The sequence below is a fragment of the Lepus europaeus genome, chromosome 12 (assembly GCF_033115175.1).
Source record: "Lepus europaeus isolate LE1 chromosome 12, mLepTim1.pri, whole genome shotgun sequence".
NCBI classification, from domain to species: domain Eukaryota; kingdom Metazoa; phylum Chordata; class Mammalia; order Lagomorpha; family Leporidae; genus Lepus; species Lepus europaeus.
This window is the reverse complement of record NC_084838.1, coordinates 78,594,132-78,610,458: the sequence shown is the minus strand read 5'-3', so window position 1 is coordinate 78,610,458 and position 16,327 is coordinate 78,594,132.

Here is a 16,327-nt window from a genome sequence, read left to right as displayed (position 1 = left end):
TTACATCCCTACACTCAGCGAACGTTTTGTGTTTGAAGGGTCCATTTTCCATGCAAAAGTGAGTACTTGGGGAAAGGGATTTTTCCCACACAAAACACATTCTATTTAATTTTTACAATAAGTATAGATATTTAGGCACCATCATGCTGAAGCTCAGAGAGACGAGGTATTTTCTCACTCAACTTATAGATTAAATTTCATGGGTTTTTATTTTAAAGAAGAGGGTTGGAAGGGTGCCCAGTGAAACAGGATCCTGATCCCACTTCAGTTTATCTTTTCCTCTGTGGCCTTCTCTCCAGCTGTGCCTTTTTCTTTGGGTGTCTGGTAACGTTTGGTTTTTCAAAATCTCTCAGAAAAGCATGTGTAACTTACTAGAAAAAGGGAAAGATTCTTTATTATCCCACTAGCTCTTAGATCTCTTATATTTTAAGGCTTATTTCTCACTGTGGAAAAGAGCCTTTGTACCCTGATACAGGTATTATATCTCTCAGGGTTAGGTATGTATCATGGGAGGAAGGGTACAAGGTCCTTCTCCATATGCCTTTGATCAAATTGTCTTTGGTGCTCATGAAATCAGGTTACTCTGGATAAACATTCACAGTTCTTTTATTCATTTTTTTTCTTTCAATGATTGAGTGATTAATATGACCTATGTAGTTCCATGAACACGTGTGACAAGATGGAGATAGGAAGGGACACAGACGATGGTTCAGGGGTATATTATACCAAGTACGAAAAAGTGAAAGTGACTTCATCAGATGAAAAATGGAGCAGAGCAGATTCTTACAGCATAGATGATATCAGGGGGAGTAGCTGGCCTCTAAACTATTCAGAGAACTGAGACATGGATCCAACATCAGTATGGATTAGCATCTGGAACTCTGCGCTTGGAACTACAAATATGGAACAATATAGTGAGAAACATTTTAAAGCTCTAAATGGAGTAGACGTGAGTATTTGTTAGGAGCTAAGGAACTGCCAAGTCTGTCTTGTCTTCTCTCTCATGGCACCTGTTCTGCTCACAACTCCAGCTCTGCCTTTCCTTGTGGCGATTTCCCCTCTTATGACATCCTTTCAGTGTGGGCCCATCTGCCAACACCTCTGTCTGTGCCCCATTTCCAGAACATAAATTTCATGAGAGTGATTTTGGCCCAGCTAACCTGTCCACAGTGGATTGGCTATACTCAGATTTATGTCTGATGCCTATATCATGGTCTAATCCATCATCTGTGGATGACTGCCAAAAGCTGAGCCATGAACAAAGCTGTTTACTTAAAAGGAATTTGTGCCAAAACCGAAAATCTGGAATAACAATGAGTTGTTAGAATATAAGGAGAGCTAATTTCTTTGAATATTTGTCATGTGCTATATTTTGCCTTATACCCTTTAAATTTATCTAACCTATATAGTATCCTTTCAAGTAGGTAACTTCATTATATTGATTTTAGATTTGAGGAAGCTGAGACAGAGAGATGTTCAATTAACTTGTCCAAATCAACTCAGACAGAAAGTGCTAGAGTTGTGATTTGAATTCATGTGATTTGGCTCCCAAACCTGTGCAGAGAACCCTTAAGTTCTATTGTCTACGTTTAAATTTTGTTTTCTTACTTGCTACAGGTGAATGCAGCAGGCTAGTAACAGAACCTCTTTAAGCTCTAGTTTCTTCATATATCCAAAGAAGATAATACCTGGTACATACCACACAAGATTCTTCTCAAGGTGGAGTGGGGATGTATTTGAAGTTGTTTTTGAACCATGCAGCAAGGTGTAAATATTTAGGAGAGGAGCATCGTCTGTAACAATAAGAATAAAAATAGCATGGATGGAGTTTTTTTTGTTTAATTGTCTTCTTTATAATTCCTTAAACATTCATGCTTTTCCCTCTCAAGTTGCTGTTAAAGTAGGTATATTAATTATTTACATTTTAACATGACAAACTTTTTTCTCTCTTGAAGCCTGTCAGATTTCTGCTATATCACCCAAGAACTGGTAATATTATTGAAAGGGGCGAATGTCCAGGAGCTACATCGATTTTTCTCTTTGTTCCTCCTCCTACCCATGATTATTTGTGGATAGATAAATTTATAGGATGCTTTAAAAGCTTCAGATGAAAGGTGTTACTGGCAATTTAATAACAACATGTTCTGTTACATTGCTTTTTTTCTTGCAATGCTCAACAACAAATTGCACAATGGGAAGTTCTTTTAACTTACAAGTTAGCTCTTTAGTTGAGTCTTATTTATTTTAACACACTCAGATTTGCACAGCATACATCTAAATAAAGCCTCTAAAATAGGAAATAATTTCTTATTTTTTTTCTCATCTAGGAGGCTTTCTTTTAACACTAGGTTTTGTAGACCAAGTAGGAACACCAATGTTTTTAAGACGAAATAATTGGGAACAGAGATAGTTTTTCTCCTTTCAGGTTTCTCTATTGAAGTAGCAAGTGTATTAGATGCCAAAACAGCATTAGCCACAAGAACATATTTCCTTGCTATGAGATACTTAGAACTCCATGGTAACAATTATTTGCAGAATTTGCAAGATATACTTTGGAATTAAAACATACCCACCTTTTTAAAAAGGAAATATAAGACCCACAGATGAAGGAGCATAGAAAATTGAAATAGACTATTTTTAAAGGACATACTTTATCCATAATTAATCCTTTCCTGTTTATTTCCTTTCACTTTCACTTCTTATATATCTCATCTTCTTCTACAATGAAAAAGGGTAGGCTTTGCACTATCAGGCTGCTGTGGGATTGTGCATGGTTATGAGGCTGAGAAGATATTACATTTCACCTCATAAAGTTGATTATGTCCTCAGAGTATGCATAAAAATGAAATTTCCTTTATTTGTTTGCTCTTGGAGTCAGATCATCAGATAAACTGCTCGTCTTCATTTTAATTAGGTTGTTGACCATATCCTCCTTCTGTCCTTCATAATATTTTTCTTATGTCTTTATCCCTGGGGCAACAGCCTGTACTCACAAACACAGACAAGAGTCCAGGGCAGTCACCTGCAGACATGCTATACAAGGTCAAGGGTTCAGCCATCTCCCAGAAGTCCTGGCAGAAATTGCTATTACAGGCATAGATGGAAGAAATCCTTTGGCGGGAGAGTACAATAAGATGTAAAATGAGTATTATCATTAAGTTCTCCTAGTCATAGAAGCAATGAAAGCAATAAATTTCAAAATTTATTGACCAGCATAGCTTTCCTTTCACCTCTGATTGTGGTCCTATATTCTTTCACCCATGTAGTGTAAAAATCTCATACAGAGCCAGATCAGTTAATGAGACTGTTTTAATTTCTATGTGCCAAGACTGAGAACTGAATTTGGAACAAGTTACAATGATTGGTGGTATTCTGTAGAGTATGGACAAATTATTTACTCTGCTGGTGGAAAGATCACCCAAAGTATACTTTCAGGGGGGATGCAATTGGGTGTTGCTATATTTTCATGCATTGAGGATTCCTCATTGAAATACATATTTCTGTGGCTGGTGTTGAGGTGCAGTGTGTTAAGTTACCATTCCACCATCATCCCATGTTGGAGAGCAGATTCGAGTCCTGGACGCTCTGCTTCTGATCTAGCTCCATGCTAATGCTCCTGGGAAGGCCGTAGTACTTGGGCCTCTGGTACCCATGTAGGAGACCTGGATGGAGTTTCAGGCCTCTTGGGTTTCGGGTTTGACCTACCCTACACCCAGCAGTCATGACCCTTTGTGGAATGAATTAGCAGATAGAAGATGTCTCTCTCATCTTCTTTCAGTCTGTCTTTAAAATAAATATTAAAAAGTAAATAACAAAAATAAATAAAATACTAAATAAATAAAAATTATAAAACAAAATGCAGACCACCAAAGGTGGGGACACATGAAAATATTATGATTTTCTTTTTTCTCTTGCATTCTGGACAGGATGCTAGGAAGGCAGGAAACCAGAAATGCTAATGTGAACAAATGAACAAAGATCCACTCGCAAAGTTTGCTCTCTCTATCAAAGGAACAGGAAAGGGGCAGCCTAGCAAAGGGTAAGATATTTAAACAATGTCCACTTTGCTTCAGTGACGTACTCTGAGAAAAAAACTCCTAATAACTAATTTTTCACTCATGCCAGTAAAGACTGAGTGGGGAGACTGGACTCCAAACTTGCCCATTTGCAGCGAGGCTCCCCTCTTCTCTTCAATCAATGGAAGACTAACTGGGAATAAGAACTTTCATCCCTATCTAGAGGAGACTGAGAGGACACTTTGAGTTTCACTCCTGCCTGGCCCCAAACTGTGCTGGCCCAAATAAATGATTTTCAAAAATGCTGAGTCTCATAGCATGAGATGTCCAGGATACAACTGAAAAAAAAAATCACATATCACATCAAGAAAAAGTAAACACTTAATGTGAATGAAAGAAAAGCAATCAACAGACAGCAACTTCAATATGACATAGATGTTGGATTTATCAGACAGGGCTTTTAAAACAGCCATATTAAATCCTTCATTGAACAGTAATGAATATGGTTAGAACAAATGAAAAAAAAAACGAAAATCTCATCAAAGAAATGGAAGAACTGAATAAGAACCAAATGGAAATTTTAGAACTCAAGAAGACAGTAGTCAAAATAAAAATTTCAATGCATACATTCAATAGCAGAATGGAGACAACAGAGGAAGGAATCCAGAGATTTAAATGTAGCAAGAAAATTACCAATCTGAAAAAGAGGGAAAATTGTATCTACAAATCTCATGAAATCTTTTACAAATGAATTAAGCATTAAAATAAAAAATAAAAAAGAAGAGACCCTCAGCAACCTGTGACACTTGTAATAAATGATCTAACATTGATGTCATCAGAATATTGGAAACAGAAGAAAGAGGATAAGGACTAAAACATATTCAAAGAAATGATGGTAGAAAATCCCCCAAATTTGGAAAAAAGATGTAAGTCTTAAATTTCAAGAAGCTGAGCAAAACGAGCAGTTTCCATAGCAGGAGAGGCCACCTGAGAAGACCAGAAGCTGCTACCCTACCCCAGCACCCATCCATGCAGCAGAGGTGTCACTGACAGGTAGACCATTGTCTGTCTTCCCAGCTTGGGAGTACTGATGCATAAAAACAAGTTGTTAAAACACCTGTCCACCATAACTGATTTATTTGGAACAGAGTTTTGCAGAGTTCCAGGCTGACATCTGGGTGTGATATCAATGGAAGCAGATTGATAGATTAAGGATAAAGACAACTGAAAACAGCCACGCTTAAAGCGTTATGTTCCCTAGTGCTGGGAACATGCTCAGGGCTTCCCTCTCTGAGGAGTAATGTCAGGAACTGCATACCTTGGGGAAGGAGATTTCACCAACTAGTCCACGTAAGTCACTAATAAATAAATAAGCAAGCAAAAAATAAGGCCTGGGAAGGGGTAATCAATATCAGAGTTGCCCTATTTTCTAACATGTTCAGTTTACAAAAAAGAAATGTGCAAAGAAATTGGGGAGCATGATCCATACATATCAAAATGCAGGCAACAGAAACTTTCTTTCATCGGTATCAGACTGAGTAGACAAAGATATAAAGGCAGCCAGCATGCATTTGCTCAAAGAACTAAAGGCAACCATGCTTGAAGAAGTACAGGTATGACAACAACGTCATTAGAAAGAGAAGGGAATTACAAAAAGAACAAAGTTCTGCAATTAAAAGTACATAACAAGTAAATAACTCATTAGACAGGTTCAATGGTAGATTTTAGCTTGGAAAAGAAGCAGTTTCTAAAATGATAGATTATACAATCTGAAGAACAAAGAGAAAAATGAAGAAAATAAACAGAAACTCTGAGAAATGGTTACTAAGCAGAAGAAGAGAGGGGCCGGCGCTGTGGTGCAGCGGGTTAAAGCCTTGGCCTGAGGCATCGGCATCTGATATGGGCACCAGTTTTAGTCCCGGCTGCTCCACTTCCAATCCATCTCTCTGCTATGGCATGGGAAAAGCAGTAGAAGATGGCCCAAGTCCTTGGGTACCTGCACCCGCATAGGAAACCTGGAAGAAGCTCCTGGCTCCTGGCTTCAGATTGGCACAGCTCCAGCTGTTGCAGCCATCTGGGAGTGAACCAATGGAAGGAAGACCTTTCTCTCTGTCTCTACCTCTCTCTGTAACTCTGTCTTTCAAATAAATAAAATAAATCATTTAAAAAAAAGAAGGAGGAGAGAGAAATAAAACAAATGTTAAGAAACAGTGACTGAAAATTTCCCAACATCAAAGAGAAACATTAATCCACACATATAACAGGTTCAATAATCCAGAAACATAGAGATGGAAATTCTGAAAGAAAATGAGAAAATCTTGAAAGCAGCAAGAGAAAAATGACTACTCATGTACAGAGAAAAAAATCACATTATAACTTCTCATCACAAACAGTGGCAGCTGGAAGGGAGTGGGATGACATTGAAAGTGCTCAAAGAAAGAAGAAATCCTGTTAAACAAGAAAATTATGTCCAGAAAACTATCTTTAAAAATGGAGTGGAGATGCTATTGATTGGAGAATTCTCTTACTAACTGAAGGAGGAATTTTGCTCTACAGTCCTCTTCCAGATCGTCTGAAATAAAACATCCTCTTTGCTTTGAATTGCATTCTTTGATTCATTGTTCTAGACCCATTGAAGGCATTGTCTCAAGAAAACACTTTTTCCTCAAAGCACTGTAAGCTATCTTCCATCTCCATAATAGAAATTAATCTGTGGCGTTATGACATATCTAGTGTTCCTCTCCTTTGAAACTGCACCTACATCATGGCAAGAACATTCCCATATACCCTTATTTTCCCAGTGTGTAGCATTATTCTTTACACAGCAATGTACTCACCAAAACTGGGGGCCAACGTTGTGGTAGAGTGGGTTAAGCTGCCACCTGCGACACCAGGAGCAGCAGTTTCAGTCCCTGATGTTCCGTTTCTGAACCAGCTCCCTGCTCATGTGCCTGGGAAAGTGAAGAAGATGGCCCAAGTTCTTGTGTCCTTGCCTCCCACATGTGAGACCCAGATGGAGTTCCTGCCTCCTGTCTTTGGTCTGGCCCAGCTCCAGCTGTGGTTGCTATTTGGGGAGGGAACCAGCAATAGAAGATCTTTCTCTCTCTTTTTGCTTTTAAAACAAATAAATCTTTATAAAATGGAGTGGAAGTAAAGACATTTGTATATTTAGAAAAGCTAAGACTTTGTTGCTTGTAGGGGTGCTTTATAAGCCATAATAAAAGACCCCCTTAGCCTGAAAAAAAAGAGATTCAAGACAGCAACTCAACATAACAAAACAAAAAGTATCAGCAAAGGCACATATTATGAATGAGGATATTGACACTTCACTATAAATAAAACATAGAATATAACTAGGTAGACGATCTACAAGTAAATAGAGCACTCGAACAACACTATAGATCAATTAGATCCAAGGTTAAGTATAGAACACTGTACTTCCTCATCAGCAGAAAACCCAAGCTTCTCAAGTGAACACAGAATATCCTCCATGATTATGTGCTAGATGATAGGGCGGAACTTAATACATTTATTTCTTTATTTTTTCAAAGATTTATTTATTTATTTGAAAGATAGAGTTACAGAAAGGCAGAGGCAGAGAGAGAGAGAGAGAGAGAGAGAGAGAGAGAGGTCTCCCATCTGCTGCTTCACTCCCAAATGACCACACCTGCCAGAGCTGTGCTGATCTGAAGCCAGGAGCTAGGAGCTTCTTCCAAGTCTTCCATGTGGGTGCAGGGGCCCAAGGAGTTGGGCCATCTTCTACTGCTTTCCCAGGCTGTAGCAGAGAGCTGGATCAGAAGTGGAGCAGCTGGGACTCGAACTGGTGCCATATGGGATGCTTACATTGCAGGCGGCAGCTTTACCCATTACACCACAGCCGGCCCCAGAACTTAATAAATTTAAAAAGGAATCAAATCATACACAATCAGTGGAATAAAATTAGAAATAAGTAACATAAAGAAATTTTGTAAATTCACAAGTATTTGGAATGTAATACAATACACACAAATAAGCTGAAGAAGCAGCTATGAGAGAACTTAGAAAGTTCTTTGAGATGAGTGAAAATAAAGGTAATACAAACAAAAATTATGAGATGCATATAAATCAGTATTTATAGAGGAAAACATGACTCTAACTACTTATATTAAAAAAGAAGAAATATCCCAAATCATTTACCTAGTTTCTCACCTAAAAAACACTGGAATAGGAAGAGTGAAAGACAAAAATCTAACAAACAAAAAACCAAAGCAAACAGGAGGAAAATGATAATAACTACTAAAGCAGAACTTAATAAGACAAATTTATACAATTAATATAAGAAAAGTGATTCTTTGGAAATATCAAGAAACAGCAAACCTTTAGTTATATTGATCAAAGAACAATATAAAGAGAAGATTCCAGTTACTAAAAGCACGAATGAAAGAAGAGATGTCACTTCTGACCTTACAGAAATGAAAAGGATATACGAGTAATATAAACAATTATGTTCCAGAAAATTAGATAACTTAAATGATATTGATAAATTCCCATAAAGATACAAACTACTGAAATTCAGTAATGAAGAGACAGAAGATTGGATTGATCTATAACAGATAAAGATATTAAAAGTTTAAGAACTGGGCCGGTGTCGTGGCTCAATAGGCTAATCCTCTGCCTGCGGCGCTGACACCCCAGGTTCTAGTCCCGGTTGGGGCACTGGATTCTTTCCTGGTTGCTCCTCTTCCAGTGGAGCTCTCTGCTGTGGCCCGGGAGTGCAGTGGAGGATGGCCCAAGTGCTTGGGCCCTGCACTCGCATGGGAGACCAGGAGAAGCACCTGGCTCCTGGCTTCAGATCAGCGTGGTGCGCCGGCCACAGCAGCCATTGGGGGGTGAACCAACAGAAAAGGAAGACTTTTCTCTCTGTCTCTCTCACTGTCCACTCTGCCTGTCAAAAAAAAAAAAAGTTTAAGAATTTTCTTGGGCCGGTGCTATGGCTCAGTAGGTTGATCCTACACCTGCGGTGCCGGTATCCCATATGGGCATTGGTTCTAGTCCCAGCTGCTCCTCTTCCAATATAGCTCTCTGCTGTGGCCTGGGAAAGCAGTAGAAGATGGCCCAAGTGCTTGGGCCCCTGCACCCGCGTGGGAGACCAAGAAGAAGTGCCTGGCTCCTGGCTTCAGATTGGTGCAGCTCTGAACATTATGGCCATTGGGGAGTGAACCAATGGATGAAAGATCTTCCTCTCTGTTTTTCCTCTCACTGTCTATAACTCTACCTCTCAAATGAATACATTAAATCTTAAAAAAAGAACTTTTTACAAAGTCAGATTCAGATGTTTCCACTGACACATTCTCCTGTGCATTCGAAGGAGAATTAATGTTAAATTTTTAAAAACTCTACCAACAGATGCAAGTGGGGAGAACACTTCCCCACTCATTCTGTGAGGCCAACATTATCCTGATGCTAAAGCCAGATATAAATGTCATGAGAACAGGAAAAACTAAAGAATAATATCTCTTAAAAAAGGTATGTAAACATTCTTAGCAAAAATGTTAACAAACGCAATCCAGAAACCATTAAAAAGGGATTGCATATGATGACCAATTAGGGATTGGAAAGTGAAGTTGGTTTAATATCTGAAAATCAATCAATATAATATACCATATAAATGGTATAAGGTTTTAAAGTGTGTGATCATTCTAATAGATGCAGAAAAATCATTTGACAAAATCCAAAACCCCTTTGTGATTGAAAGCACTGAGCGTTCAATCTTCCTCATTCTGATAAAGAATGACTAGGAAAAATCCACAGTCAAAATCATACTTATATATGCTGGAAAATTGGATGCTTTGTCTTTGCTATCAGGAAAAAAAAAAAACCAATGTGTCCACTCCACCACTTCTATTCAGCATCTAGAGGTTCCAAACAGAGCAATTAGCCAAGAAAATGAAATTAAAACCTTCCAGGTTAGAAAGAATCCAGCAAACTACCTTCATTTGCAGACAATATAATTTTGCATGTAGAAAATCCTCAGGAATCTGTAAAAAATACTAAAACTAGTAAATGCATTGAGCAATGTTACAAGCTACAAGATCAATATGTAAAAATCAATTACATTCCTATACACTATAAAAGAGCAATCCAAAAAGAAAATTAAGGTAAAGACTCTCTGTGAAGCTGCACTAAAAAGAATAAAATGTTTAACAATAGATTTAGCCAATGACACTAAAAACTTACACACTGAAACTACAAAACATTTTGAAATAATTTAAAGAAGATCTATATAAGTGGAAAAAATCCTCACATTCATATATTAATAATCTTAACATTATTGTTAATATCACAATATACCTCAAATTGACCTTAATACTCAATACAATTGCCATCAGAATCCCCATGGACTTTTTTTCTAGAAATGGAAAAATCTGATTATAAATTCAAAAGGAATCGTGAGTGGCACCTGAATATCCAAAATAGTCTTGAAAAAAGGAACAAAGCTAGAAGACTCACTTTCTGATTTGAAAACTCATTACAAGTGGCAGCACAATCTGCTGCTAGTAGAATTCAGAGTCCAAAAACAAGCCCCAACATTTGTAGTCAACTGATTTTTTAAAAAGATTTATTTATTTATTTAAGAAGCAGACTTACAGACAGAGAAAGGGAGACACAGAGAAGTCGTCTATCTTCTGGATGACTCCCCAAATGGCCACAATAGATAGAGCTGGGCCAGACCAAAGTCAGGAGCCAGGAGCTTCTTCTGGGTCTCCCATGTGGAAGTAGGGGCATTTGGGCCACTTTTCACTGCTTTCCCAGGCCACAGCAGAGAGCTGGATCAGAAGTGGAGAAGCCAGAACTCAAACTGGTGTCCACATGGGATGTCAGTGCTGCAGGAAGAGGCTGATCCTACTATATGCCACAGCACTGGCCCTGATCAACTAATTTTTGAAAAGATAGCCAAGAAAATTCATTGCAGGAAAGAAAACAAATGATGCTGATCATGAAGCTGGACCCCATTCTCACTCAGAATGCATGGTCAACCTAATGTAATAGCTAAGTACATAAAATTCTTAGATAAAAGCATATGGTAATCTTCATGTTTTTGGACTAGAGATTTTAAAAGATAAAAAATACAAGTAAAGTAAATAGATCACTTCATCACAATTAAAACTTTCATGCCTCAAAGGAGACAATCAAGAAGTTGAAAAAGTAGCCTGTACAATGGGAGAAAATATTTCCAAGTCATATTTCTGATAAGACTGTTTCTAAAATATACAAATATCTCTTGATATTCAATTATAAAAAGAAAAATCACAAGTGAACAAAGGATCTGTTAGACATTCTCCAAAGAAGATTTAAAAATGACCAAAAACCACATGTAAAGATGTTCAACATCATTGGCATCAAGGAAATGCAATTCAAGGTCACAAGATACCACTTTATTCCCATTAAGATTCCGATGATAAAACAATCAGGTAATGACAAGTGTTGGTATAGATGAAGAAAAACTAGGACCTTCATACATTGCAGGTGGTATGGAAAATGGTGTAGGTGTTTTGGGAAACCATATGTCAGTTCTTAAAGTGTTAAATATAGTAACTTATATAAGCAAGAATATCACTCTTAGGGATATACTCAAGAAAAAGGGAAACATGCATATAAAAATGGCAGGCTATGGATGGCATGTGGCATAGTGGGTAAAACCACCACCTGTGACATCAACATCCTGTATGGGCACAGGTTTGAGCCTTCTCTGCTCCATTTCTTATCCAGCTCCCTGCTAATGTGCCTTGGAAAGAAGCAAAAAATGCCCCAATTGCTTGGGTCTCTACTACCTTTGTGGGAGACCCAGAAGAACTTCTTGGCTCCTGGCTTCAGACTGACCCAGGTCCAGCTCTGTGGCCATCTGGGGAGTGAAACAGAAGACAGAAAACCTCTTTGTCTCTGTCTCTCCCTCTACCTTTCAAATAAATAAATCTTTAAAAAAAACTTGCAGGCAAATGTTCATAATAATCCCTTATTCGTAATAACCCCCAAATGGTAACAAATTAAATGTCCATAGCTGCTGAATGGGCAAATAATAGGTGGTATGTCCATACAAATTTCTTGGCCATAAAAGGAAATAAACTATTGATACATGCTAGTGTCTTTATGGACCTTGAAAGCATTATGCTAAGTGAAAAAGACAAACATACAAGATCATATGTTGTATAATTTTATTTGTTAAAATTTGCAGAAAAGACAGATGTATAGATGCAGAAAGTAGATGTGTGGTGGTTTAGGAGAGGATAGAGGCAAGTCAGAATGGCTGCTAATGGGTGTGAAGTTTCGTATTCTAAATTAGGTTATGATGGCTGAACAAGGCAATGGATATATTAAAAATCATTTACTGTTCACTTTAAATGGTTGAATCTCATAGTATGTGAGCTATATCTCAACAAAGTTGCTTCAATTTAAAAAAAAGAAGCTGTGTGAACTCCAAAGAAATCCATGTCCATGCACATTGTAATTCAGAAAACTAAAGACAAAAATGTTGAAAATAGTGAGGGAAAAACAACACCTTTGAAATGGCAACTCAATATTAGATTTATCATCAGAAACCATGGAAGCCAGGAGTGGCATGACACTTTCTAACGGCTGGAAATAAAGAACTGTCAATCCTGAATTCTACATCCTGAAAATTTTCCTGTCAGAAATGAAGTAGAAATGAATACATTGGGACAAAGGAAAATGAAAATTTTTACCAGTAGACCTAGCCTAAAAAAATGACTGAAGAAAAAAAAAGTTCCTTGTTTTTGAAGGAGAAACTATATTTTGGAACATTAGAGGGAAAGAAAGAATAATGGTCAGAGACAGATGTGGGAAAATACAAGAGACTTTACTATTTCATTATTTTCCAATTACATTTGATGGCTTAAGAAAAAAGTATAACCTAGCCTGATGAGGCTATCCATGTGTGTAAATGAAGTACTCAAGATAATTATAAATGGAGGATGGCAAAGAAACTGAAAGGAAGGTAGGTTTTTACTCTGGAAAATGTCAGTATCAGCAGATTTTGTGGAATGGAATTATTCTGTGCCTCAATTCTTTGCAGTGGTTACAGGAAGCTATACATTAGTAGAGTGGCATAGAATGTCACATATGCATTTATTAGTGCCAACTTCTCTGACTGATAACTTTCTATAGGTACACAGATGTAACCATTGGTAGACATTGGGTGAAGGATAGATGGAACTTCACTGCATTGTATTTGAGCTTCATATAAACCTATACTTTTTAAAAAATAAGTTTAAAAAGAATTAATGATAGCTAAAATGAATAGAGAAACACATGACATGCACACACACACAGTGAAGTGAGATAGAGATGTGTATATATGTAATATATGTGTTGAATAGATGCTGAATGGAAACCTGGGCAGATAGAAAAGCTAAATGTAATTGTTTTTCAGTCTGGCTTGTGATACTCCTCATATACCCAACATGGGATATTATCCTTGTACTATTAATTTCTCTTATTTTTATATCATAATCATCTAAGAACTCCTACCAGCTAACTTCTGAACACTTCTTTGTTACAATTGTTACAGTGATAAATTCAGACAATTACTTGGATCTTATTCTATCCCAAAGACTTTCCTTCATTCATACTTCCCAATGTCAGGATGTATATTCTGGTCTTGTGATTTTGTTTCCCACTTAAATGTGTCTTTGATGTTTACTTACATCCTTCATGATTTTATCCATTAAGAAAGAATTTGGAAATAAGCTTGTGTTTGCAATGTAGACTCTGGACAAACAGGACACATTTGGAGATTGGAAGACTAAATATGATATTTGAAATAATAAAGAAAAAAAGGATGGTGTGTCATATTTTTAAACTATTTGCAGCAATTTTAAAAACAGAAGAGATTATGTAGAAATATATAATAGAAAAACCTTACCAGAGAAGTTAATTATAGTTAAGTCAGCAGAAGGTGGGATCTCTTGCTGATAAAAAGGAAAAATAAAAGCAATATTAGGATAGCCAGAAGAGTTAAAATAAAAAACAAATCCACTTACAAATAACCAATGTCTCGCCTACAAAGAAGTTAATTATAAATTTGTTAAATTTTATTTTTTAGAAAAGTATAGGGTATATGAGAAGCATAATAACCCATGAGTTCACTCACTATCATCAATAAATATCAACCTATTAATAATGAATGATAAATGGTTCCTAAAGTTCTGCACCTTTGAGCAAAGTGGCAGATTTATAAATCTGAGGGGGAGCAAGTAGGCGTGAAGATGAAAAAAATAGCAAGTGTCATGGATTTGCATTGCGATTCTTTTAATAAGTATTTAAAACAAGGATGTGGAGGGGAATTGAACATTAAGCCAGATTGAATGGTATGTCTATCAAGGACTTCATGAATATGTACAGGGAGTACCTAATACGTGTTCCCAACCTGAAAAAATGATAACTATGAACAGAGTTCCAAGTTTTTATGTTTCCATTATTCAAGAACAGGCTAATCGTGTTTATAATTCTAATTTTGAACTTAACCTACTAGTATATAAGAAGTATTTGTTGTACTATGCGCTCATCTAACAGAATATAATTATCTGCTTTAGGATTATGCAGCACAGAAAGTAGTAAAATTTTGGATTCCTGGTATTTTCTAGGGATGTAAAGAATCAATACCAATTATCTTACACATTCTCCATTCCCCTCCACTGCAAGATCAGAATGTTCAAAAATCCTGCTAAAATAAATTGAAAAACATAAATAAGTAATAAATGGATGACAGTCTCTAATGTATTGACTTAGTTCTGTTGAAGGCAAGGAAATCGTGGGTTGAAGGTATAATAAGAGCCCTCAGTTATTTTAAAAAATGATCATTGGTGGGTAGAGCTACCACCTCCCCACCAACTGCCTCCATGACTCACTGCCCAATTTACATCAGCCCTGGAAAGCAGGGATGGGGGAGGCCGGGTGATAGACCTTATGTAGTATTCAATTGTTAAATGAAAAGTTTGGCTAGAAATCTGGCTGGTGGGAAGTGTTTCCTACAGCAGGAAAATGCTTGAAATCATACAGTACTTGAAGGGTGTTATTGTCTATGTAAATGGTATAAACTTATGCAAATGAAGGTGTCATCATCATCATCATCATCACCATCATATACAGAACAGAATTAAGAACTGAGTGACTTTCTCTATTATAGACGAATAAATCATCCTTTGCCAGGAAACAGTAAATTTGTATCTATTAGTATTATTGGCCTCTCCACTAACACAAGGCTAATGGGAGGATCTAAATCTCAGTGTACAAGTAAAAAGGGAAACAATATACAAATGCCAAACATTATTTTCATCATTTTAAAGTATATTTTTGACGCATTTTGTTTTATTTCTTGTACAATAATTATCACTATTAGTGATGCCATTTCTGAGTGCAACAAATAGCTCAAATCTGAGTTGTAAAATGATTAATGATGATTTTCCATTCATCACCTAAAAATGTAAAATTTATTAAAACAAAACTTAAGTGCTGTATATTGATAAGAAGAAGGATTGGAAAGATTGTAAAAGTTATTGTTAATGAAGAAGCTTCCGTTTTCATCTAAAAGGAGTAACAAACACTTGTTTATTTTCTGACATAATAGCATGCCCCACACATTTGATAAGTTTAAGAAAATCTTTTGTTATCAATGAAGATAATTATGTTGAACAAATACTATCTTTTCACAGGATATAGGTTAAATTGTTTAAAAGACAAGAATTTTTATTAATTTATATTAAGTGAACAGAGTTCATATATTTCATATATAGAGATTTAGGAGTATAATTATCCTCCCCACCCTACCCTCTCTCCTGCCCATGCTCCCTTCCTCATTCCTCCTTCTTTTCTTATTATTTCTTTAATTTTTACAATAGCAAGCTTTCAATTTATTTTATAATTATAAGCTTAACCCTCTACTAAGCAAAGAATTCAAGAAATGGTAAGAAGAAAAAAAACTGTTCCTGAACAGTAAAGATAAGGGTTTTAAACAATAATCAAAACTCAAAATGTAAATATTGCTCATATACTTTACAATTTTTGTACTCTTTCATTTAGCACAGATCAGGGAAAACACATGGTATTTGTCTTTTTGGGACTGGCTAAGTAGAATGATTTCCAGTTGCACCCATTTTGTTTGAGAAAGATGAGTTTTTTATAGATGAGTTGTATTCCATAGTGCATATATACTACATTGTCTTTATTCAGTCATCAGTTGATAGACATCTGGGTTGATTATATATCTTAGCACTAATGAAAGCAGCTACAATAAACATGGGGGTACACATAACTCT